Source organism: Diceros bicornis, unplaced genomic scaffold, assembly GCF_020826845.1.
Source record: "Diceros bicornis minor isolate mBicDic1 unplaced genomic scaffold, mDicBic1.mat.cur scaffold_95_ctg1, whole genome shotgun sequence".
Classification (NCBI taxonomy): domain Eukaryota; kingdom Metazoa; phylum Chordata; class Mammalia; order Perissodactyla; family Rhinocerotidae; genus Diceros; species Diceros bicornis.
In genome coordinates this window covers 1,422,605-1,446,339 of record NW_026691844.1, presented here as the reverse complement: position 1 = coordinate 1,446,339, position 23,735 = coordinate 1,422,605, and the positions used below count along the sequence as shown (strand labels likewise).

At 41.4% G+C, this 23,735-nt stretch overlaps 1 pseudogene; it reads right to left on the bottom strand.

The window, feature by feature from the left end:
- The window catches only part of LOC131403918 (butyrophilin-like protein 9), a 48,696-nt pseudogene extending 26,802 nt beyond the window's left edge, over positions 1 to 21,894 (bottom strand).
- Positions 21,895 to 23,735: the final 1,841 nt, after the last annotated feature.

Here is a 23,735-nt window from a genome sequence, read left to right as displayed (position 1 = left end):
GGCTATGTGCATGTGTGTAGCCAGGCCCTCCCTGGTTGTCCCAGGCCCTCGCTGGCTCTCTCTCTCCTTTCCTACCAGGAGGTAAATTTCTGATATCTCCTTCCACAGTGTCCTCTGGGATGACCACTTTGTTTCTAGACAACAGCCCCCCTTGACCCAGCCCACCACGTATCCCTCATGACGGTCCTCTGCCAGTTCTTGGCTTCATATTTCTTACTCCCTTCAGGACACACAGGGAACCAGCCCTCACACGTGCCACTCACCCAGTGCTCTGAGACCCCCTGCTCCCTCCAGCCCCCTGGACTCCGTCCATCTTCTGCAACCCAGTCTGTGTCCTCTCCTTAAGGCTCCTCAGGAGACATGCCTCCTCCCCAGGCACAGTCGGTGGGCCTCGCTGCTGACTCAGGACCTCCAGCGCTGCTCCCCACCACTGTCCTGAGGCGGGAAAGCTCAGAAGAGGCTGCCGCAGAAGGCAAGGTCTCCTGAGCCTCCAGTAGCCGAGGTCTGCGGTGGCTGGACACTGACACCATCCTGGGCTCCAGTAACAGCCCCTGGGGCCTGCCGTCCTTTCCAGGGCTGCTGGTTTTGTTTCATTCATTTTTGTTATGAAAAGCATGTGGTGGTTGGGATTTTTGGAGGGAGGTGCACATTAGCACCCATTTTTCTAATCTGACTACCATGTTGCATTGATGTTAACTTTTTCACCTATTCATATGAAGTTTTGAGAAAGATTCCTTGACAAAAATCAGGTGCCTTTGAGCCCTATTCTTCACTACCATCAACCTTGGCCTATAAAGACTGCAGTTTCCCAGCACAAATGATTTCTTTTACCACCCTACCTAAGAGACTTGAACAAACTCTGGCATCATTTCTAACAACTCAAGGCTGTGTCCCTGGGATGACCCATCCTCCTTTGAAGTTCCTACCTGGGAAAACTCAGAGCTCACAAAGGAATTTACCATCTGTGTCAGCCAACACTTGAAGATAGGGTCCCTGTCTCCCAGTCTCTCTAGGAGAGTGGGAGCCAGTGTCCACAAGCAGTTAGCAAACCCAGATAGCCTAGTCATATGGACCAATCCTCCTTCCTGCTTTTTGTAAATTTCCACTTCCCTGCTTTCTCTCCCCATTCCCTCATCCTCCCTTTAAAACATGTAGTTACCTCTGCACTAGTTGAATTTGGGCTGAACTTACACTAGACTCTCTTCTGTCAACTTAAAAAGGAAATTTGCCTGTTATTTTATCTCAAAATGAATCTATTTGGGAATAGCCAAAAGAATTGCAATTTGGAATCTGCATGCTATGGCAAACCGTAGGCAAATCCAGAAAACACAAAAGGTGAGCTACTTTTATAGAGAAAATGGGGGCAGTAGGGAGGGGCTACTGTAAAGGAAAGTCCATTAGGGGAGAGTAACAGTTCAGGGCAGCAATGGCTTCTCATTGGCTGAGCTGTGGCATTTCTCATTGGCTGGGCTGTTGCCAGGTGGGGAGAGAAATGTTCCTTCAATAGTAAAGTAGTTTTACTTGCTGTCCAATATGCAAACATCTCTTCCTGTTTGGTTTAATTGAGGATGTGTGATAGGGTGTGAGAGCTCCCCCTACAGGCCTTAACACCAATTGTGTTAAGATTTCTACTATTAATTTTCACACTTCCATACTGCAATAGTTATTACTGAATAAAATCTGTCTTGGTTGCTTGGGCTTCTTATGAACCCATGCAGAAGCTCCCTGATGGGCATCTGAAACCATCAATTCATGGCCTAAAATGAAAATACCCACTACCTGAGAACCCAGAACTTGCCCTCTCAAAGCCGCCTTTCCCTCTATCCCCTCAGTCTAGCCACGCTGCCGTCTCTTACCATAAATCCTCCCTCTGCACCCCAAGGACATCCGGCTTACCTCAGAGTGCTCCTTGGACCCTCAGACTAGCTGAATAACCCATACCTTTGCAGGCCTCTTAGAGCCACTGCTCCATGCCACTGTTATCAAAAGGAAAAAACATCACAGTGGAAGGCCCAACTCCTACATTATACAGACAGGAAACTCAGCCACACAGGCACATCCCCAATTCTGTGCACAGAGGATTCAAAAGAGCATAATATCTGTAGTACATCTTTCTGGAGCATCAATTTTACTATAAGATTTGGAAGAAACAAAGCTATTTAGAGTTCTAGGCAGCTCACACAAATCCATCACTGTCGGCTACAAGATCAAAACTGTCCTCAGATAGCAGAGTGGAAACTGGCACCAGCAGCTGAAATGGGAAAAATGGCTCTCAAGAAGAATAGATGATCCACCCATGCCCTTGAATTCTCCTGAAACCTCTTTTTTGAGCTGTAGGAAGATTACTGTACCCTATGATAGACTACCAGAAATGCTTGTGACTCCTATTCTTCAGCAACCAAATGCTCTTTTGGACTCTTGAAGCTTGGAGGCTGAACACAGCAGAAACCTGCTCCTGCACATGGAGCTGCTGTGAATGCAGAACCAGAGTCAGCTGTTGAAAGTCCTTGGTGAAGCTAACTCCCTTCCAGCTCTTCCCTAAGGCCGAGGAGTAATGAGTCCTTCCCCTATGGGGTCATTCCACTGTGTCCTCTCAGTTGGCTAGCAGGAAACCCTGAACCATCTCCTCTCACCCATAAACACGGAAGAAAAGAGGGACAAGAGTAGGAGGAGGGAGAAGGAAAAACAACTTAGTCTCTGAAGTTTTGCCCAGGTGAGGGTGGAGGGGCTGGCCTGCACCTAGGTCCAATGGACCTCTCCTCTTATCTTCCAGGTGGATCCTGGCCATCCTTTAAGCTCAGCAGTTATTTTGGACACAATGCTTTTGAAGGCCATGGAGGTGCCAGATAGCATCTTAGTCTGAAAACCATGGAGAGAATGTCACAGTATTTGTACACCTCCATCCTCCACTGTACAAAGTCGTCTCAGCTGGGCTTGCCATGCACAAACAGCAGCATATATTTCTTGCACTGCTTCTACCCACACTATTTGTGTCCCACACCTGGTCGACTTCCTGCACCATGTTGTTGGGCTCCATGGAGCTTATGATATTCATGCTCCACAAAGTACGGAAGCATGGCTTGAATTCCCCACACTGTTTCTTGTCTTAGCTGACCACCACTGGATGTTTGATAGCTTCACTCTCTTTGAGCTTCCTGCCTGGTCTTTCCGGCTGACCTGAAACACAGATGTCTTCCTATGAAGGCCACTGATTTTCTGAAAAGTGATGCTGATGAACTTCAGCCCTGACTCCTGGCCCTCCCCAGGCTGTTGATTTTCTGTGTTGCTTCTCTTATAGTAGCCAGCCCTGGTGGGCTAGTGGTTAAGATTTGGTGCACCACCATGGCTCATGTTTGTTTCCCAGTCAGGGAACCCAGCACCCATCTGTCAATTGTCATACTGTGGTGGCTGGGTGTTGCTGCAATCCTGAAAGCTATGCCACCAGTATTTCAAATATCAACAGGGTCACGCATGATGGACAGGCTTCAGCAAAGCTTCTAGATGAAGAGAAACTAGGAAGAAGGGCCTGGCCACCCACCTCTGAAAAAATTGGCCATGAAAACCCTATGAACAGCAGTGGAGCATTGACTGATATAGCTCCAGAAGGCAAGAGTAGGGTGTAAAAAGACCAGGCAGGGTTCTGCTCTGCTGTACACAGGGTTACTAGGAGTCGGAATCCATTCAACATCACTAACAAACTCTTATAGTAGGAATTAAAGGTGGAAATGGCTTAAACTCTCTGCTTTGGATTTGCAGACACCCTATGCTGTGGCTTGCAGGATGGGAAGGACTGCAGCTGTTGGCTGGCCCAGCTGATGGCAGGGGTTTTATGGTGATGGTGTAGCCCTCCAGCTCTAGTCTTTTGTAGCCCAGGAGCAGATAAGTGGCCATCACTTCATCATACTTCTGGCCCATCAATGAGTCCTGGATCTCATCTCATGTGTAGCCCATAGACACCATTGTGGAAATTAATTAATGGAAACCTCATTACAATGGAGTCAGGAGGTCAAAAGGGGGAGCTCTCACACCCTATGTTGATAGCAGAGCCCAACAGGAAGAAAAGAAACTTCCTTTCTTGACTGGCAAGAAGCTCAGCCAGTGAGACTGTCACAACTCAGCCACTACACTTCACACTCCCAGTCTCCTCCAATGGACTCTTTGTTTACAATAGACCTCCCAACTTCTTCTTCCCCTCTATACAAGTTTCTCCTCCCTTTGCTGCTGGAGTCTTGAACATGGCTTGCCATGGTTGCAGACCTCAAATTGTAATTCTTTGCTGATTGCGAATAAACTCATTTTTGCTGGAGACATAACTGGCTGCCTCTTTGGATAAGGTCAATGCCATCAACTCAGCCAGGGGTCCCTATAGTCAGGAGGTGGCTTGATATGAGGCTTCAGTTCCTCTTCATGGTCCCTATTCATCTGCGGGTCCTTCACAATTTCTGCTAAAGTGCCTCTCTCACTAGGGTTGAGGATCAGGAATTTCTTGAGCAGATTTTCACACTCCATGAATATGAAGAAAGAAATATGGTATATTCTGTTCAGTACCCATTAGTGCAGCTCCCTGAAGTTCTGTCCATTCAAAGGCAGGGACCCAGTGAACGTGTAAAGAAGATGACTGCGGACTTCACACATCCATCATTCTAGGGCAGCACGAGGGGGACTGCCACAGAAGGAATCCAGTTTGTTCCAAAGGTAAACTCATTGCTTAAGCCAAGGTCTGGCATTTTTATGATCAGGTCAGCATCGAAAAGCAGGTTCTCTGCCATTAGGTCCCTGTGGGCAATGCCCTTCTGGTGGTAGTACTGCACAGAAGACATTATCTGCCAGAATTTGCCTCAGGCCTCTTTCTCTTTCATGTCATCGTGGTCCAATAGATGATGGAACACCTTTCCTTTGCTAATGTACTCCATGACCAGGTATAGCGATTCCACTGAATCAATCACTTCGCAGAGTTTTGCCATGTTGAGGTGATTCACAGAACAGTCTCTGGAGGCTGAAAGAGCTCTACTAACTCTAGTTGATAACCTTCATGGCCACCTCTGTCTCAGTCAGGATGTATGTGCTGGGCCAACTTCACTTTAGCAAAGCTGCACTGGCCAATGTCTTGAGGCACCAGTAACTGTCCATATGGGTCTCCTTATCAGCAGAGATGGCCTTGAGGCCTTGCAGCATGGTGACCTACTGCTAGCACTACTCACAATATTAACTAACAATACTAACAAACTATATAAAAAAAGAGAAAAAGAATAAAGAAAAATAAACAAATGAAAAAAAAAAGAACAGAGGAAATAAGCCAACTATGATCAAAGTCCTTGAGGTCACCAAAAACCACTGTCCTGGGCTAAAAGAACCAAAAATGTAGGCCTAGCCAGGGACTTACATACGGGCTTGGGATTCCCTCACAATGGGTCTTTATGAGCTCAGAACAAGAAATGGACCTATCATGCCTAGGCATTATTAGCAGTGGTTTTCTCACTTTTTGCCTCAAGATCTCTTTTTTAAAAACATAAAGGGACCCCTAAAGAGCTTGTTGTTTATGTGGGTTGTAGAGATTAATATTTACCTTATTAGAAATTATAACCTGTGGGATGCTTCATTAGCCTTTTCATTTCAAGTTTGAAAATCTACAGTAATTTCTGGCTTTAAAAGAGCTCCTAATGCATGCACTTAAAATAATTCAATTCCTTTTTCTTTAAACTCTGAGCAGTGTCAAAATGATACCACAATTTTACTGGCTTCACAATACCATTGACAGAGACTCTCTCCTTGACTAAACTCTAGTCAGGCTCCTCTAAGCCCTCGAGGCCTCAACCTTGGCATCTGTCAGTGTCCGGCCTGAAGTGTCCAGTTGTAGCAAGAATCTTGCCAAATCAGTTTAGAGAGAACCCCACACCCTTGATATCTGATCAAACTCCTCATCCCAACCCTTGGTATCTGATCACCCTGGTCTGCCTCCAGCAAGAATCCTGTTGGGTCTCTTTAACCAGAACCCCTTATCCCTGATGTTTCCTCTTAGTAATTTCCTTCCAGTGTCCTGACACTGCTCCTTGGCTATAAATCCCCATTTGCCTATCTTTTATTTGGAATGGAGCCCAGTGCCAAACTGAGGTCTCTTTTCCCGTATTGCAATAGTTCCTGAATAAAATCTATATTTACCATTTAAAAGACATAATAAATAAAATCTGTCTTTACCATCTTAACTAGTGTCCAGCTTTGTTTATCTTTGACAGTTTCTTGTTCACGACTTTAATCCTCATTTACTTTGAATGGCACAGGATGGCATCCTGCAGTTTAGATAAGCTGAAGTTATTTGTTCTGATGTTTGAAGCTAAAGGGATTTTTTAAATTATTATTTGATGTGGGCTAACACTAGTTGAATCTCTGAAACTGTTTAACATTTCCTCATTTTAGTTGTCATATACGATGAACTGCAACTCAGCTGATCACTGCTTTTTTAAATTAAACTTTTCATTTTGAAGTAATTGTAAACTTAAGCTGCTTTTTTAAAAGGTATTTTTTATTTTGAAATAAGTGTTGACTCATAGGAAGTTGCAAAAATAGTACAGACTCTTGAGTGCCCTTCAAGCAGCTTGTCCAGTGGTGACATCACAACTACAGTACAATGTCAAAGCCAGAGACTGACACTGGGACAACACTGTTCCTAGATTACAGGCCTGATTCTCTCACCAGTTTCTACACGCAGTCATTTGTGTTGTGTGCGCATGTGCAGCCGCAGGCAACTTATTCCAATTGTAGATGTGCACAAGCACCGCAACAATCAAGACACTGTTCCATCACCTGCCTGTTGCCCCGTTATTGTCATCCCTCCCTCCCCTTCCCCAAGCCTGGCAACCACTTATCTATTCTCCATCTCTATAATTTTGTTATTTTGAGAATGTTATGTAAGGGAAATCATACAGTGTAATTTCATTTTGAAACTGGCTTTTTTTCACTCAATGTAATGTCCTTAAGATCCATCCAAAGTGTTGCGTGTATCAGTAGATTGTTCCTTTTTATTACTTAGTATATCCCAGCTATAGCTGCTTTTAGACACAATGGTAGGTACAGCATTGGTGGTGGTGGTGGGGGACTGGATAAGGTTCTGTGGATTTGCACTCCTGGCCACCTTGTAACTCCCTGGGCAAGGCCAGAAAGTTTTGCACAGTGACAGCTGATGGGCTGGGCACCTCCCCCGACATAGGGCCCTCTTGAGATGCTACATTAAGGAGCACATCCCTCTTCCCCTCTTCAAAGTGTCCACACTCAGGTACACAGGTGTCCTCAGACTTGACTGTGAAAGAAAATCATTAAGTAAATAGTAGTATATCAAGCACAGAGCTGTGGTAAAAAATGTGAATGTTCATATCATTAAGTGAAATAAGCTAGTCTAGAAAGGCTACATACTGTATGATCACAACTATATGACATTCTGGAAAAGACAAAACTATGGAGACAGTAAAAAGATCAGTTGCCAAGGGTTAGAGGGGAAAGAGGGATGAGTAGGCGGAGCAGAGGATTTTTAGGGCAGTGAAACTATTCTCTGTGATACTATAATGATGGACACATGTTATTATACATTTGTCAAAACCCATAGAATGTACAACACTAAGAGTAAACCTACATAGAGAGAGAGAAGTCAAGATGGTGGCATGGGCAGACTCTGAAACCACCTCCTCCCACGGACACAGCCAATTTACAACTACTTGCAGAAAAATTACCCCTGAGAGAGAACTGAAAATTAGATAAGAGGAACTCCTGCAACAAACCACAATCCTGACTGAGGTGGAAGAGGTAGAAATTCCATTCTGGAGAGAAAAAACGCCACCTTCACAAGCTGCAGCACTTCATGGCCGCCGGGGAGCAGCCCCAAAGTTACCGTATATGGACCCCATGGTAATCACAAACCAGAAACCTATAATAAATACACAAAAAACTATGATAAAGGAACCCAAACATAACACTAAAGAAAGCCATCAAACCACAAAGGAAGAGAGCAAGAGAAGAAGAAAGGAACAGAGAAGGACTACTAAAACAAAGAAAAAAGTTAAAAAATGGCGGTAAGTACATACTTATCAATAGCTACTTTAAACATCAATGGACTAAATGCTCCAATTAAAAGGCATAGGGTGGCTGATTGGATAAAACAACAAGACCCATATATATGCTGCATACAAGAGACACACTTCAGACCTAAAGACACTCACAAACTGAAAGTGAAGGGATGGAAAAAGATACTCCACGCAAATGGCAATGAAAAGAAAGCTGGGGTAGCAATAATCATATCAGACAAAATAGACTTTAAAACAAAAACTGTAAAAAGAGACAAAGAAGGGCGTTACATAATGATCAAGGGAACAATCAAACAAGAGGATATAACTCTTGTAAATATCTATGCACCCAACGTAGGAGCACCTAAATATATAAAGCAATTATTAACAGACATAAAAGCAGAAATAGACAGTAACACAATAATAACAGGGGACTTGAACACTCCACTTACACCAATGGACAGATCATCCAAATAGAAGATCAATAAGGAAATATTGGCCTTAGGACACACTAGAACAGATGGACCTAGTAGATATATACAGAACATTCCATCCAAAAACCAAAGAATACACATTCTTTTCAAATGCACATGGAACATTCTCCAGGATTGATCACATATTAGACCACAAAACAAGTCTCCATAAATTTAAGAAGACTGAAATAATACCAAGCATCTTTTGACCACAATGGTATGAAACTAGAAATCAGCTGTAGGAAGAAATTCAGAAAAGCCACAAATAGGTGGAGATTAAACAAAATGCTACTGAACAACGATTGGGTCAACGAAGAAATCAAAGGGGAAATCAAAAAATACCTGGAGACAAATGAAAATACGACATGCCAGAATTTATGGGATACAGAAAAAGCGGTTCTAAGAGGGAAGTTTATAGCAATACAGGCCTATCTCAACAAACAAGAAAAATCTCAAACAAACAATCTAAGAGTGCACCTAAAGGAACTGGAAAAAGAAGAACAAAGCCCCAAATCAGTAGAAGAAGGGAAATAACTGACATCACTTCTCACAAGTCTTTCTTAAGCACCTTTATGTTCCTGGGTCTGTGCTAGGAATTAGGAATATGGTGGTGAATGAGGTCTGTGCTAGGAATTAGGAATTAGGGAATTAGGTCCCTACCATCCTGGAGCTTGTGGTCTAATGCCTTCCCTATCAACTGAAGATCTACTCCTTGCCCTGACTTCATGTTCTCCATGGATAAAAGCTTTGGGGCTTTTAAGTCTGTATTTGAAACTGGGCATGAACTTCTGGGACCAGTTATCCCCTGTCACCCTGGATATTGACTGAGGATGCTTGCATTTTTTTTTCTTGGTGAAAGATAGTTTTACTATATTTGTTAGAATTTAAGGATAATTGTACTGCTGCTCCTAAAGTCACACCTGCTCATCTATAGAAGTGTGGGCCTCAGTTCCATGGTGAGGCTTCTTGTCCCATGCAGAGTCCCCTACATCATATGTCTTTTCTCCATGTATAGGAAATCAAGTTGATAAACCTAGTCTGCTCTCCGAATTGGAGCAAGAAGATAAAGCGAGGACAGAGGAAAGAGGAATTCTCCCAGGCACCTGTCCAGGTGAGCACTAGGTATATATGAGTCTTTGTCAGGAACCTCTCTGGCCTGTGGCTTGACAGTTTGGAGTATTACATTAGGAAATGTCCATCAAGACATTTGTAAAATGCCCTTTTTTTCCGACAAGAAGGCCAAAAACGTTTAGTATGAGCCTCCTCGTGGACCTCCTTTTCTTTTTCTTTAACTTTCTGTTCATTATCTCATACTTTACTTTGGCCTCAGAGGGGGGAAAAAGATCTCTCTCTTCCTTCTTAAATTTAAGTCTCATATGAGCTGTTTGTCTAGTTCCTTCACACTTTACATTCCTGACAATTCCTTCTTTCCATCAGCATCAATCTCAATCTTTCTAGAGTCTTCTTTAATACAAACCTAAAATTTTCACAGTCGTGTCCCTTTCATTGTAAACCTCCTGAAAATCTCTAACCCCTTCGGGTCTACCTTCACTAATGTGTGCATTTTACCTTTTCTTTACTTCATCAACTTAAATTTCTTTTCAATTTGTTTTGGATTTGGAGACGCTACTTAAAGTCCAAGGGTTAACTTCTAAGCAGCATGTTTTTAGAGAAGAACAATCTAAAGGTTTAAAAATGGTAAGATTTCTGATTTTCCACAGTAGGAAAATACCATAAATTAGAAAAGCCACAAAGTTACCAAGGGATTCATTTTCCCAAGAAAAAGTTGTCCCTCTGGAGAGATACCCTGAAACTCTTGTGAATTTGGAGAGAAGCATAAGTTATCTCCAAAATTTTTTCTTCCCTGAGTGTTCACATAAGTAAATGTTTCCATAAATGTGACTCAGATATTGAGTGTTTCAAACATAAATTTGTCTTAAACTTATCAGAAGATGCTCTGTGAATCTGATAAGGACTTATGGCAAAGCATCCATCTTTTTTAACTTCTGAGAACTCAAACCAGCAGAAATCATATACAGGCACTCAAAGTGGCAAAAACACCAATTATAATGATGTTATACATAGCAGAATTCCTGGAAGAAAAATTCCTATGATAGCATTGAATATTTAAAATATTATAAATTATAGTTAGCATTCATTTCTTAATCAACAGGAGAGAAGTCATCTTGGAGTGAAACTCAACAAGTGTAATCAGTGTTTTAAAGTCTTCAGCACAAAATCTAATCTTACTCAGCACAAGAGAATTCATACTGGAGAAAAACCCTATGATTGCAATCAATGTGGCAAATCCTTCAGCAGCAGTTCTTACCTCACTGTTCATAAGAGAATACATAATGGGGAGAAACCCTATGAATGCAGTGACTGTGCGAAAGCCTTCAGTAATCCCTCATCCCTTAGACTTCATGTGAGAATTCACACTGGAGAAAAGCTCTATGAATGTAACCAGTGTTTTCACATTTTCCGCACTAGATGTATCCTCAAAAGGCACAGGAGAGTTCATACTGGGGAGAATCGTTACAAATGTAATCACTGTGGAAAGGCTTCAGCACGAGCTCCTCCCTTACTGTCCACAATAGAATGCATACAGGGAGAAACCTTATGAATGTCATGATTGTTGTAGAGCCTTTAGGAAGAGCTCACATCTGACACAGCATGTGAGAACTCATACTGGAGAAAAACCCTATGAGTGCAATGAGTGTGGGAAATCCTGCAGCAGTAGCTTTTCTCTTACTGTGCACAAGAAAATACATAACGGAGAGAAAGCCTACGAGGGCGGTGACTGTGGGAAAGCTTTTAATAATCTCTCATCTGTTAAGAAACTTGTGAGAACTCACACTGGAGAAAAACCATAGGAATGCAATCACTGTGGGAAATCTTTCACCACTAACTCTTACCTTTCTGTGCATAAGAGAATTCATAATAGGTAGATATGAATATAATAACTGTGGGAAAGCACTCATTGATCTTCCACCCCTCGGGCATCTTCGGGACTCACATTGCATGTATAAATTATTTGTCGTGTAATAAATTATCCCTAAAATTTAGTGGTTCAAAACAACAAGCATTTATTATCTCTCAATTTCTGTAGGTCAGGAGGTCAGGAATGGATTAACTATGTAGTTCTAGCTCAGGATCTCTCATGAGAAACAAGATGTCAACCAGAACTGCAGTCATCTAAAGTCTTTGGGACTGAAGGGTCCACTTCCAAGGTAGCTTACTCACATCCCTTGCAAATTAGTGCCAGTTGTTGGCAGGAGTCCTTCAGTTTCTCCTTATGTAGGTCTCTCCATGGTGCTGAGTATCATCACAATATGGAAGCAGGTTCCCTCCAAAGGAAGTGATCCAAAAGAGCCCATGCAGAAGCCATAAGTCTTTTATGACCTAGCCTCAGAAGGCCATATTCTCTCTTCATCTGGATTGTGTTGGTCACCCAGACTGATCCTGCCACACAGTGGGAGGGAACTACACAGGATATGAATACCAGGAGACAGAGATCACTGGGAATCCTCTTGGAGTCTGGCCTTCAGTGAAGAAAAGCCTTCAGCACACCCTCATCCTTCTAATCTGACAATATGGAGTAGCATTCAATAACCCACACGTTAACTCACTCTGGAGAGAAGCCTTCTCTAATTGCACTCTATGTGGTAAAACCTTCAACACAAACTCTGACTCTACTGTGTGCCAGAAGATGACCTACTGGGGAGAAACCTAAAGAATGCAATAGCTATAGGAAAGCCTTCAGTGATAGCCTTCGGGAGTCACATCACAATTTACACTAAGGGAAAACTCTATGAACATCATCAAAATGGAAAACCCTTCAGAGGACCCTCATCCCTAAAGACACACATGAGAAATACACTGCAGAGGAACACTCTGTATATAAGGAATGGCAAACACTGGCACTCTCCCCTCTAGTCTACGCTGCTCTGTGCTTGGGGAGGTTGATGGACTATATCAAAGAGCTCATTTGCCTTAGGCTTCTGTTTGGGTTGGTCAGTGGGGAGCCCAGATAGGAGATCAGAGGGATGGAGGAGAGTGAGTCCATGCCGTGACTATATCCCTGCAGGAGAACTGGGGTCCAGATGTTACCCTTGAGCTCTTCTCAGCCCCTGTGGTGCAGCTGTCTCCCCTCTGCCCACTATGACCCCAGACTCACCCCCCTCCCCTCACCTTTTCTTCCTTGCTCTTCCAGTGACTGAATATGCAGTATCCCTCTTTGGTTTCCCTACACCCTAGTCCTGTTAACATGAATCATTCTGGCCTAGTGACACATCAGTGCATGGAGAGCATAATGGAAAGTCTGTACCATTTCCTACAGGGCCCCCAAATAATCAGGATTCATCACATCACTGACCTCACCTTCCACCACTCCCCTATTTGCTCCATCCACTGTAGCTATACTGGTCTTGCTGTAGCTCCCTCACCCCAGCACAATTCAATGTCAGGGTCTCTGTACTGCCTAGACTGATATCCCCCAATGTAGCCACATGGTCACTCTCAGTTCACTTAGGTCTCTGCTCAAGTGTGCCCTGAACAGAGAGGCTTTCATTCTCACTCCAGATAAATGAGCAAGTCTCCAATTCCCACATTTCTTATCATTATTGGGAGATATTCGTCTCAATAGCACATATCACCATCCAATTAACTCTATATATACTTATTTATTTGACTAATATTTATTCCATCCCAACCCCCACTAGGTTGTAAGCACCATGATGGCAACGACTGTGTGTGTGATCCATTACTGTAGATCTTGTGCCACAAATCATACCCGGTACTCAGGCAGTGCTCTGTAGCATAGAGTTTAAGAGTATGGACTCTGGAGAGAGACCATTTGCGTTCAAGTCTAGACTCTACCACTTAATAACCTGCTCACCTCAGGCAAGTAACATGTTTTGTGCTCCAGTTTCTTCATCTGTAAAATGGGAACATGAAAGTGCCTACTTCGTAGACTTGTATTAAGGATTCAATTGGTGGATATATGTAAAGCACTTATGAAACTTCCTGGTATATAGGAAAGACTGTATATGTATTTCATCTTCTATTGTGAATTAATTAAAATTTTTTGTAGGAATATGTCAAGCAAAAGAAGCCAGACAGAAAGGAGTAAATACTATATGATTCTATTTATATAGGTTTCTAGAACAGGCAGAAAATAATCTCTGTTGGGGGAAAAAATCAGAACAGTGGTTGCATCAAAGTGTGAGGTGAGGGAGGTGAGGCAGTAGCTGGGATTGACTGGGAAGGGACAAGAAGGAACTTTATGGGGTGAGAAAAATGTTCTATATCTTGATAGAGGAATAGGTTACACAGGTGTATGCATTTATCAAAATGCATTAAACTGTACACTTAAGATCTGTACGTTAAACTGCATGTAAATTATACCTTAATTTGCATCAAACTCATTTTGCTAAGCGAAAGAGACAGAAAGCCATATGTTGCATGCTTCCATCGTATGACATTCTGGAAAAGGCAAAACTGTAGGGAAGGACAACAAATCAGTGGTAGCCAGGAATCATTCTGACAGTACTGTGGCGGAGAATAAATGATTCTATGCATTTGTCAAAGCCCACAAAACCGTGTAGCACAGAGTGTATGTAATACGTGCAAGTTTAAAAAAAATCAACCCATGTGACTGAGTATCCCAGGATGGAATGCAAACTGTGACAAATGAATCTAACATTATTATAAATTTATGATATCATCATACTGAAGGGGGTTGGGGGGCAGAAGCTAACTTGAGTAACTTTGGAAAACGAGTGTTTTGACTAGAAACCGTAAGGCTAAATATAATAGGAACTGTACACTGTACGTAAACACTGTATTCTAGTTGGTAAATTTGTTTCTTCTGTGAGAATAGCCTAGAAATTCTGCACCTGCTTTACCCATATGCTGAGGGTGAAGAGTATGGATGGCAGGTAGAGGATGGTGGGAACCAGGTTTCTCTGTTGGAGATAGAAATTACAAAGGAGCAAGAAAGGAAGGTTAGGATGAATCCTGTAGTTCAGGATTATAGCTGGAGACATCAGTACAAACTCAAGTTTACCTTAATATGTATACAGATGGACAGATACAGAAAGAACTACAGATATGCCGACATACGTGGTTTACTATATATACATATGTTACTAGCTCTGTCTGCTTTGTCTGCTGAGAGGGCCTAGAAGTAGTGACACCTGAGTAGCAATGAGCATACCCCGCACCCAAATCTGCTTTCTAATACCGTTTTCTCCAATAAAAGGGACCAGAGCTCTTTGGAGAAATGAGTGACTCGAGGGCAAAAGAATGGGAATGTGTCAAAAGGACACAGAAGCCAACTCGAAAGAAAGCTCACAATGGGCAAGGCTAGAACAATTTGAGCAACAAAATAAATTTATTGGATTATAGCCCAAAGTATAAAATACATATACCTAAGTCCATGCTTATATAAATGAATGAGTGACTAAACGGGGGAGCAGTGACTTCTCTACAGAAGAATTCCACTATAATATATGTAGACACTCCCTCCCAGCAGGAGATGAACTTAATTCCCACTCCCTCCACCCCCTTGAGAGTGAGCCAGACACAGTCACTTGCTTCCGAAGAATACAGCATGGAAAGGGAAAAACAAACAGTAACTTTACAGTGGAGAAACCTGGCAAATACTACCTTGGCCAAGTGATGGACGTTATCATCAACAGTAATGTCACGTGGATATTATGCTCCCCATACGATGTGACTGGAAGAACACTTCATCTCTGTGATATTCGTGCTAAAAACTGATAACCCTAGTTTATCCTAACAAAAATATCAGACTAATCCAAACTGGGGGACATTCTACAGGACACCTAGCCAGTACTTCTGATGACTGTTAAGGAAATCAAACAAAGGCTAAGAAACTCTCACAGAGCAGAGGACACTGGAGAGAGCTGACAATTAAACATAACATGGTACCCTGGGTTGAATCCTGGAATAGAAAGAGAGCATTAATGGAAAAGTCAATGAAATCCAAGTGAAGTTTGAAATTTATTTTTTTTTTTCGTGAGAAAGATTAGCCCTGAGCTAACATCTGCTGCCAATCCTCCTCTTTTTGCTGAGGAAGACTGGCCCTGGGCTAACATCTGTGCCCATCTTCCTCCATTTTCTGTGGGACACTTGCCACAGCACGGCTTGATAAGTGGTGCATACGTCTGCGCCCAGGATCCGAACCTGCGAACCCTGGGCCGCGGAAGGAGAGCACGTGAACTAAACCACTGCACCACCAGGCTGGCCCCAATAGCTTTTTTTTTTTTTTTAATGGTTATAAATCTGGTTTCTCCTTCTAGAGAATGGGACTCATAATACTGTGAACATCACAGGAGTTTTGTGAGGATGAACTGTGATAAATTCACATAACGCACCATGTACTGTGCACCATGCCTGGCTCAGTCAGAGTTAAGAGCTCAATGATTATTGGTTGCATTATTATTTCTAGAGCAATGAAATGTACCCAGCCTCTTGATGGCAGGGCCTATGACACCATTCTTTGGAAGTTTCCAGAAAATAAAAACGATGTATAACAACATCAGTAACAAAAAAAGCGGCAAGGTGCTGAATGAACCGCTTCATATATATGCGTATGAATTTAATACGAATACGAATTACTGGAGAATCTTGTTAAAATGAAGATTCTGATTCAGAAGGTCTGGGGTAGGGGCGAAGGTTTTACATTTTGAACAAGCTCCCAAGTGACGCCAATGCTGCTGGCCCAAGGACCAAAATTGGGGCTGCAAATTTTCTATTTCTGCATGTTTTTAAATTTTCCTTAAAAAATACAATAAAGTTTTCTCCATCTATTCTTTATCTCTTCACCACAAAAAATACTCTTATTTTTAAACCCAACTATATCATATGTAACCCACCAGTCGTCAAGATCTTAAATAAGCAACTATTTCAACAGTACAGTCTTCCCCGCTTATACGCAGTTTTGCCTTCCACAGTTTCAGTTACCTGCAGTCAACTGTGGTCTGAAAATATTAAATAGAAAATTCCCAACTTCGTAAGTTTTAAACTTCGTGCTGTTCTGAGTAGCATGATGAAATCTCGCTCCATCCCACCTGGGACGTGAATCATCCCTTTGTCCAGCGTATCCACGCCGCATAAGCTACCTGCCCATTAGTCACTTAGTAGCTATCTCAGTTATCAGATTGACTATCGCAGTATCACAGTGCTTGTGTTCTAACAACCATGGACATCATCTGCTTATGACATCCAACCATCAACATCATCACGGCTCAATGATCCTCCTCATGTATTGTCAGAAGGTCAATATTAACCTAGCGCTACATCACAATGCCTAGATCATTCACCTCACTTCATCTCAACATGTAGGCATTGTATCATCTCACATCCTCACAAGAGGAAGGGTGAGTACAGTACAATAAGGTATCTTGAGAGAGAGAGACCACATTCACAGAACTATTTTTACAGTATATGGTTATAACGGTTCTATTTTATTATTGTTGTTGTTAATCTCTTACTGTGCCTAATTTATAAATTAGACTGTATCACAGGTATGAATGCATAGGAAAGAATATAGTATATACAGGGTTCTGTATTATCCGCAGTTTCAGGCATCCACTTGGGGTCTTGTAACACATCCCCCGTGGATGAGGGGAGGCTACTGTACAAAAAAGGGGTAACTACACATGAATGTTTGCCCCCACATTATCTCATACCTATTTAGATAAAAGTAATGTCTTGCAAAGTCAAGTCATATACAATTCTCTTAGCCTTATCAGTTAAAAAAGCCTAAATACTTTACAGTAACCTAGATTAACCACAATCCTAGGAAATTGTGTGAAAATTTTAATTTGGTAAATTCTGTTTGGAAACAGAGTATCCTATTACTAAGGCTCCTGCTTAACGATTTATTGAGTTTTCAAAGGATAAGAAGCGATCTTAGATGATCTTAGATTTAGTAACATATACAGGATATTTGAGAGAAAAAAGAGGAAAAGATGAAGAAAGCACATACTGAACTGAGAAATAGGGAATAACAAAAAATGAGATGTAAAAGAGTCATACTTTCCTGCAATTAATGACATCACAGAAAATTTTAAAAACCAGTTTCCTTAACTCAATGATTTCTAGCCATTCTGGCTTTGTGATTTCACACTTTCCCATCCTCCTTGAAATATTTCTTAGCACAAACTTTGGAAATGTAAAAAATGACATTTTTTTTAAAACTCTGAGATAACTGCAAAACAAGCTCAGCAAACACCATTTTAACTGGTATTGACTTTAAAAATTGTTCAAATTTATTTAGTGAAAGAAACGAACTGATTTTGATGGCAAGAAATCTTTCTGGTATGTGTATACATAAACACAATGTTTCCAAACACAGTATACCATAGTAGAATTCAACAGGACACTAACAGATCCATGGTGCAAACCGTGCCCTGTGTTCAAATTCACTCTGAACTGGTTTCCTTAAATGTCACAGGTCATTGAGGCTCCAGGGCTTCTCAAAGCCTCTAAAAAGCCTTTAAACTCTGAATTTCTAAAAAGGAGGTTTCCATTCAGCACATTTCCCGTGACCACAGTCCCTATTCACTGCCTACCCACAACACTTTACAAGCTGAGATCCAGAGATTCTTCAACCATAAAACGATAATTAAAATATTTTCCATAAGCCAAGGAAACTGAAGTGTTACAGTCAACAAAGCTCCATTGCCAGCTAGAGACTAATTCTAAATGGCTGAGACCATTACAGCACGTCACTAACCACCTGCCTCACCCTGTGAGAATTTTTCAAGAGCATAATAGACAGAGACTAATTAAAGTGATTCAAATAAATTCTCAAATTTACATGGACAAACATATTATTAAAAATTTAATCTACAGGCAAGCAGAGAAATTCTTCTGAGTATTAAGCATGTATCAATCATCCAAAAATGAGCAAAATATGATAATATATTTCTGGTCTTTACCCATAAATCTAGTCCTGGAGTAAATCATCACTCAAGATAATTTTAAAATAAAAAATATCTACCCAGGATTTGAGAAATTTGGTTGCAAATAACAACACATCCACACAGTGAGGCACTGATGCTCTGAAATCTTCCCATAGTATCTTCAGAAAGCTTAACTTCAGTTACATAATAAACTTTGTGCTGAGCTGAAACTGATGTACAGGTGCATCCTGACCCAGATTTCTTAGTAAATAAGTTTCAAAACTGTCCGTTATAGCACAGCCCAAGACACATTTTCCTATGTATTCTTCTTCCCTTCAGTCAATGGTTATAGAGAGCTTTCCACATGGAAAGAATCAAAAAACCATTTTTTTTAGTAGAAAGCTAATTATACCAACCAAAAATGCTAAATGACTTCTTAAGTCTATTTCATTTCATAAACTTCATTTTCATAAAGGAAAAAAGAAACACTAAAGCAAAAATACATTTAAAAATTCTAGCCAATAAAAATCAAATTTTACTTTAAAAACTATTTACAGTGTATATTAATTTTAAAAGGAGAGCATATTTCTCCTCTCATCACTCTATATTAATATTCATAGTTACTGAAACTTCTGTTGTTTGCAAGAAAATCCCTATGTCTATAAAGTTCACCTCCTCACTCTTTTAACTAACTAGGCACAATCTCCCTTCTCTGTACTGCCTTGTTACAAAAGCTTTGGGGAGGGGGTCTCAGGGTTAGTAACAATGACAGTAGAGCAAAGGAAAAGGATAGCATAACAGCAGTATGGAAGAAAATGAAAGCAAAATAGAAGCAGGTCTTCCTCCTCCTGATAAACAAACACCAAGGCAGTTGAAAGAATTAGATAACTCGACAATCATACTTCTCAGAAGCACATACCTTGTATGGTAGAAATGATGACTCAGAATAATTACAGAATATGCTTTGCAATTATTTTAAATGAGTATGCATTATAAAAGACTCCTGTAAGTAAATCTGCTTTCACAGGGTTTAACTTTTTTCAACTATACCATCTAATTTGACTTACTACTCACCTTTGCTTTAGATATGGCAGTAAAATATATAAAAGATTACTCGAACAGGTAAGCGGTCAGAATATAACAGCACGCGATCTCTCCGCATACTCAACAAGAGGATAAATCCTCTCAAGAGGCTTACTTCCTATTTTCTAGGTAGTTTTGTTCCTGTGTCTCCTCTAGGTATTTCTACCTATCAACCATTTCATTGCTCACTAATGAATAAGACAATGCGGGACAACGTGACTCTCCTATTCACTTACTATAGTCAATATTCACGTAGAGATCTGAATCAAAACTGAGATTCAAAAGTCTTCTAATTTACCTCTCAACTCTGGTGATTCATAAAGTTTTAGATAACAGAGTTTGACTAGAATCACCAGAAACTCTGTTATCTAAAATTTTATTACACATTGTAAAAGTGATAGGATGAAACTTCAAAATCATTTAGTTCAACTCTTAATTACTTTACAGTTGAGAAATCATTCAGAGAACTAGTTAGATGGTGTCAACTCAGGTTTTGTAACTCCAGACCAACACTTGTTCTGCTAAATCATGCTGCTTTCCGTGTAACTACTCCTTCTTCTCTATGATGTTCTTGTTATCCAAACAGTGCACCTGTGAAAGCTGATAAACTCAAGTATTCCTAGAATGACCAGAAAATCCCAAGTCTCAGGTCAAATACATATACCACTGCTTCATTTTCTACCCCAACATTTTTTCTGAAACTCTCCTAACTGCCAAAACTTTCCTGTTTCTTGTCCATCACATTTCTCTATCACTATAATTAATGTTTTAGTTATCTAGTACCCTATGTTACATAAAACATAATGCTAATCATAATAAGCAAATATTGAGTGCTCATTATATCAGGAACTATATTAAGACCTTTAGATGTAGCATCTCACTTAATCCTCAACTTCAAATAAGATAAATAATACCGTAATCCCCATTTCAAAACTGCAAAAATCAAAGCCTCAGAAGTTAATTTTTTCTTTCTCTCTCTCTCTCTTTTTTTTTTTTTTTTTGCTGAGGAAGATTGGCCCTGAGCTAAGATGTGTTGCCAATCTACCTCTTTTGGCTTGAGGAAGATTCACCCTGAGCTAACATCTGTGCCAGTCTTCCTCTATTTTGTATGTGGGTCGCCGCCACAGCATGGCCACCAATGAGTGATGTAGGTCGGTGCCCAGGAACTGAACCCGGGCCACTGAAGCAGAGCACACCAAACTTAACCACTAGGCCATGGGGCTGGCCCCAGAGGTTAAATAATTTGTCCTAATTCACAGAGCTAACCAGAAGTAGAACCAGGATAAGTAATCAGGCAGTCTCACTCCAATGTCCATATTCCTGATCTCTACATACAATGAGTATATATAACTACATGGACTTTATTATTAATATGCAGATAACTCAAAATTTGGGGGCTACAGAAGAATTTAAAGAGTCTTTGTATTTGAAGAGGCTTCTTTCACATTAAAATAGCTTAATATGGCTTAATCCCATAAACTATATCTTCCTTAAAAAGACATGGCCCAAGTAAGAACTCTTAACTCACTCATATATAATTAAAACTCAAATTAAAGAAAATAGGAGGAAAAAAGAGTTGCAACAATACTTTAACAAATATCCAGATCAGCATTGTCCAAAAGAACTTTTTGTAGTGATAGTAATGTTTTCTATCTGCACCGTCCATCATGGTAGCCACTAGCCACATGGGACTATTCAGCATTTGAAATGTGTCTAGTGTGATTGAGTAACTGAATTTTGAATATTGTGTAATTTTAATTAATTTACATTTAAACAGCCACATGTGGCTAGTGGTTACTATATTGGACAGCACAGGTAGAAGATAAAATGCCAGAAAAAGATGAGGAAAGAAATTCTTATTGCCCTTATTTAGAGAGTGCACTAACAGTCAAATCAATTTAAATCTCTTTTCCTACTTGTTCTAGCTTCAGTTATTAACCCAAACAATATATACCTCCAAGGAGATTTAAGTAACCCAAACTTCTATACTTAAATTCTTCTTTGTGTATCTCAAAGGAAAAAAATAATTAAAACCTGTATTATCAACAAAGCTCCTTATATTAGAAACTTTTTACTGTTTGGATACCTAAGAGGAAGAATTTGAACCTGAAAACTGCCATCTACTAAGAAAACTAAAAAGAGTCACACAAGTTTTCCATTCTCTTCATAATAAATACTTGATAATAAAGTGCTTACCTTGATTCTCCACTACTGTTTCTAACACTTTCTTCATCACTGTGTCCATTCATTGTAAATATCAAGACGTTTTAAAATAAAATATAAATCTTCCCAGTTTAAAAGATGAATATAAATACTGACTCCTCCTTGAATACCAAAAATTCACAGACGAATTTTCTTCAACATTCACAGGTTTCCTGGGACCCTTTTTGATTCACCTAAAGAAAACACATTAAGAAAATAAGAAAACTTCCTGTAGAGAAAAAGATAAGTCTATTTAGAACTTATACAAATCTACCTAGGCCAATCAGAAATACCTAGGCTTCCATTAACTACATTCCTGACTACTTACTAGAATTTACAGCACACCAGTGCTTATTTTTGACAGAAGAAATCAGAGTATCTGCTGAGTGATAAAATTTTTAGACTGACTGCAGCTGTGTAGCGATACATATATACACATAATGGATAACTAGCTAACTAACGAAAAACGGTAATATATAACATATACATACCTTCCAAGAATAGAAAACGGAGTCTTATTAGATACTTTGTCAAACCAAGTAAGGGGGGAAAAGGTTACCTTTAATCAAACACTAATTCATATCACCAAGAACTTCATACACTTGAATGAGGCAAAGTTTTGAAAATGCTCACATAAGAACAGAAGAATAAAAGTATCATACAATCTTCGCAAAAACTGTACAGATCAAAATAAACGTGTACTTTCAGAGGTAAGCCGACAGTGGAATGATAAAATTTAAATAATATTTATCCAGGTTGGACTTGCGGAGATTCCATTAAAAAAGAAAAAAAGGTAATGGAATATACACTATGATTTTTTAAGTAACAGGTTTGGGGCAGAAATCACTGACCAAGACACAGCATTCCCACCTTTCAAGATTTCAGCACAACACTGGAGAGTCACCTACAAGCCATCCACGAATAAACAAAGGAGATCTCTGGCAGGGGAGGGAGAGGAGGAAGCGGGGGAAGGAGACGTCAGATCCTTCCCCAGCCAGAAAGGACCGAGATAGCCGACTGAGAGCAGAGCTGTCCTCCGACCTCAGCAAAGAGAATTCAGTCCTACGATGATCTCCATTCCACAAAAAAAAGAGGAGGAAAACAGGCTGTTGCCAACTTAATCACAGCAAACTCTACATCTAGATCGAGATTTTAATTCTCCAGAGACTAAGGTCCAGTAGACTCTTTGCAAGAACTGGTTATCCAAAAAGTAACTCTTCCACGCAACATTTATTCCTCATGTTAAAGATTAATTCCAACCCGTCAAAGAGCTTTACTGTTCAACAAGTCTTAAAAATCTAGGGACTCTAACAAACCGCCTCTTTCCCGAAAGTCTCTCTGCGTTGAGAAAGTTCACTCCTCTTCGTTCTTTCCTTTCCACCTTCCTTTCGCTCCTCAAAACGGCTTTCTCTGGACATTCTAACTTCCTTTTTCCCCCTCATCTGCCTTCCCCGAGTCAGTCCTCTTTCTGAGGCCCTGCTCACAGCCCTGAGTTCTGCAGCTCCAGGCGCACGCAGCTCTCTCCAGCCTTTCCCGCGTCTCAACAATGAAGTCAAACCTCCCCAACCCCCCTCCCCTGTGCCCGGTCCTCGAACAGCTGAAGCGGGGCTCGAAAGGAGGCTGGAAGCCTTCCTCCTCCCTCCTCCGTCCACCGCAGCTTCGCTCCAGTCAGTCTCCCGGCCGGACGCACACTCCCACCCCCGTCCCTCCCAGGGCCCCCCTCCCGGTCCCCGAGTCTCTCTTCCCGCCTCACACTTCCCGCCGCCCCGCTCCGCGCCCTCCCGGGCTCGCCTGGGCCGCTGCCCCTCCCCCTCGCCGCCGCCCCCCACGTGCCGGGAGGCCGGGTCGCGGCGGGGGCGACGCGCCGGCCAAGCGCTCCCCGCTCGTGCCCCGCGGCTCTGCCCTCGCGGCCCCGCCGCGCCCACGCCGAGGAGGCCCGGGCTCCGCCGCCCGCCGGCGCTAGGACGCGCTCCGCGGAGCCCCCCGCGCGC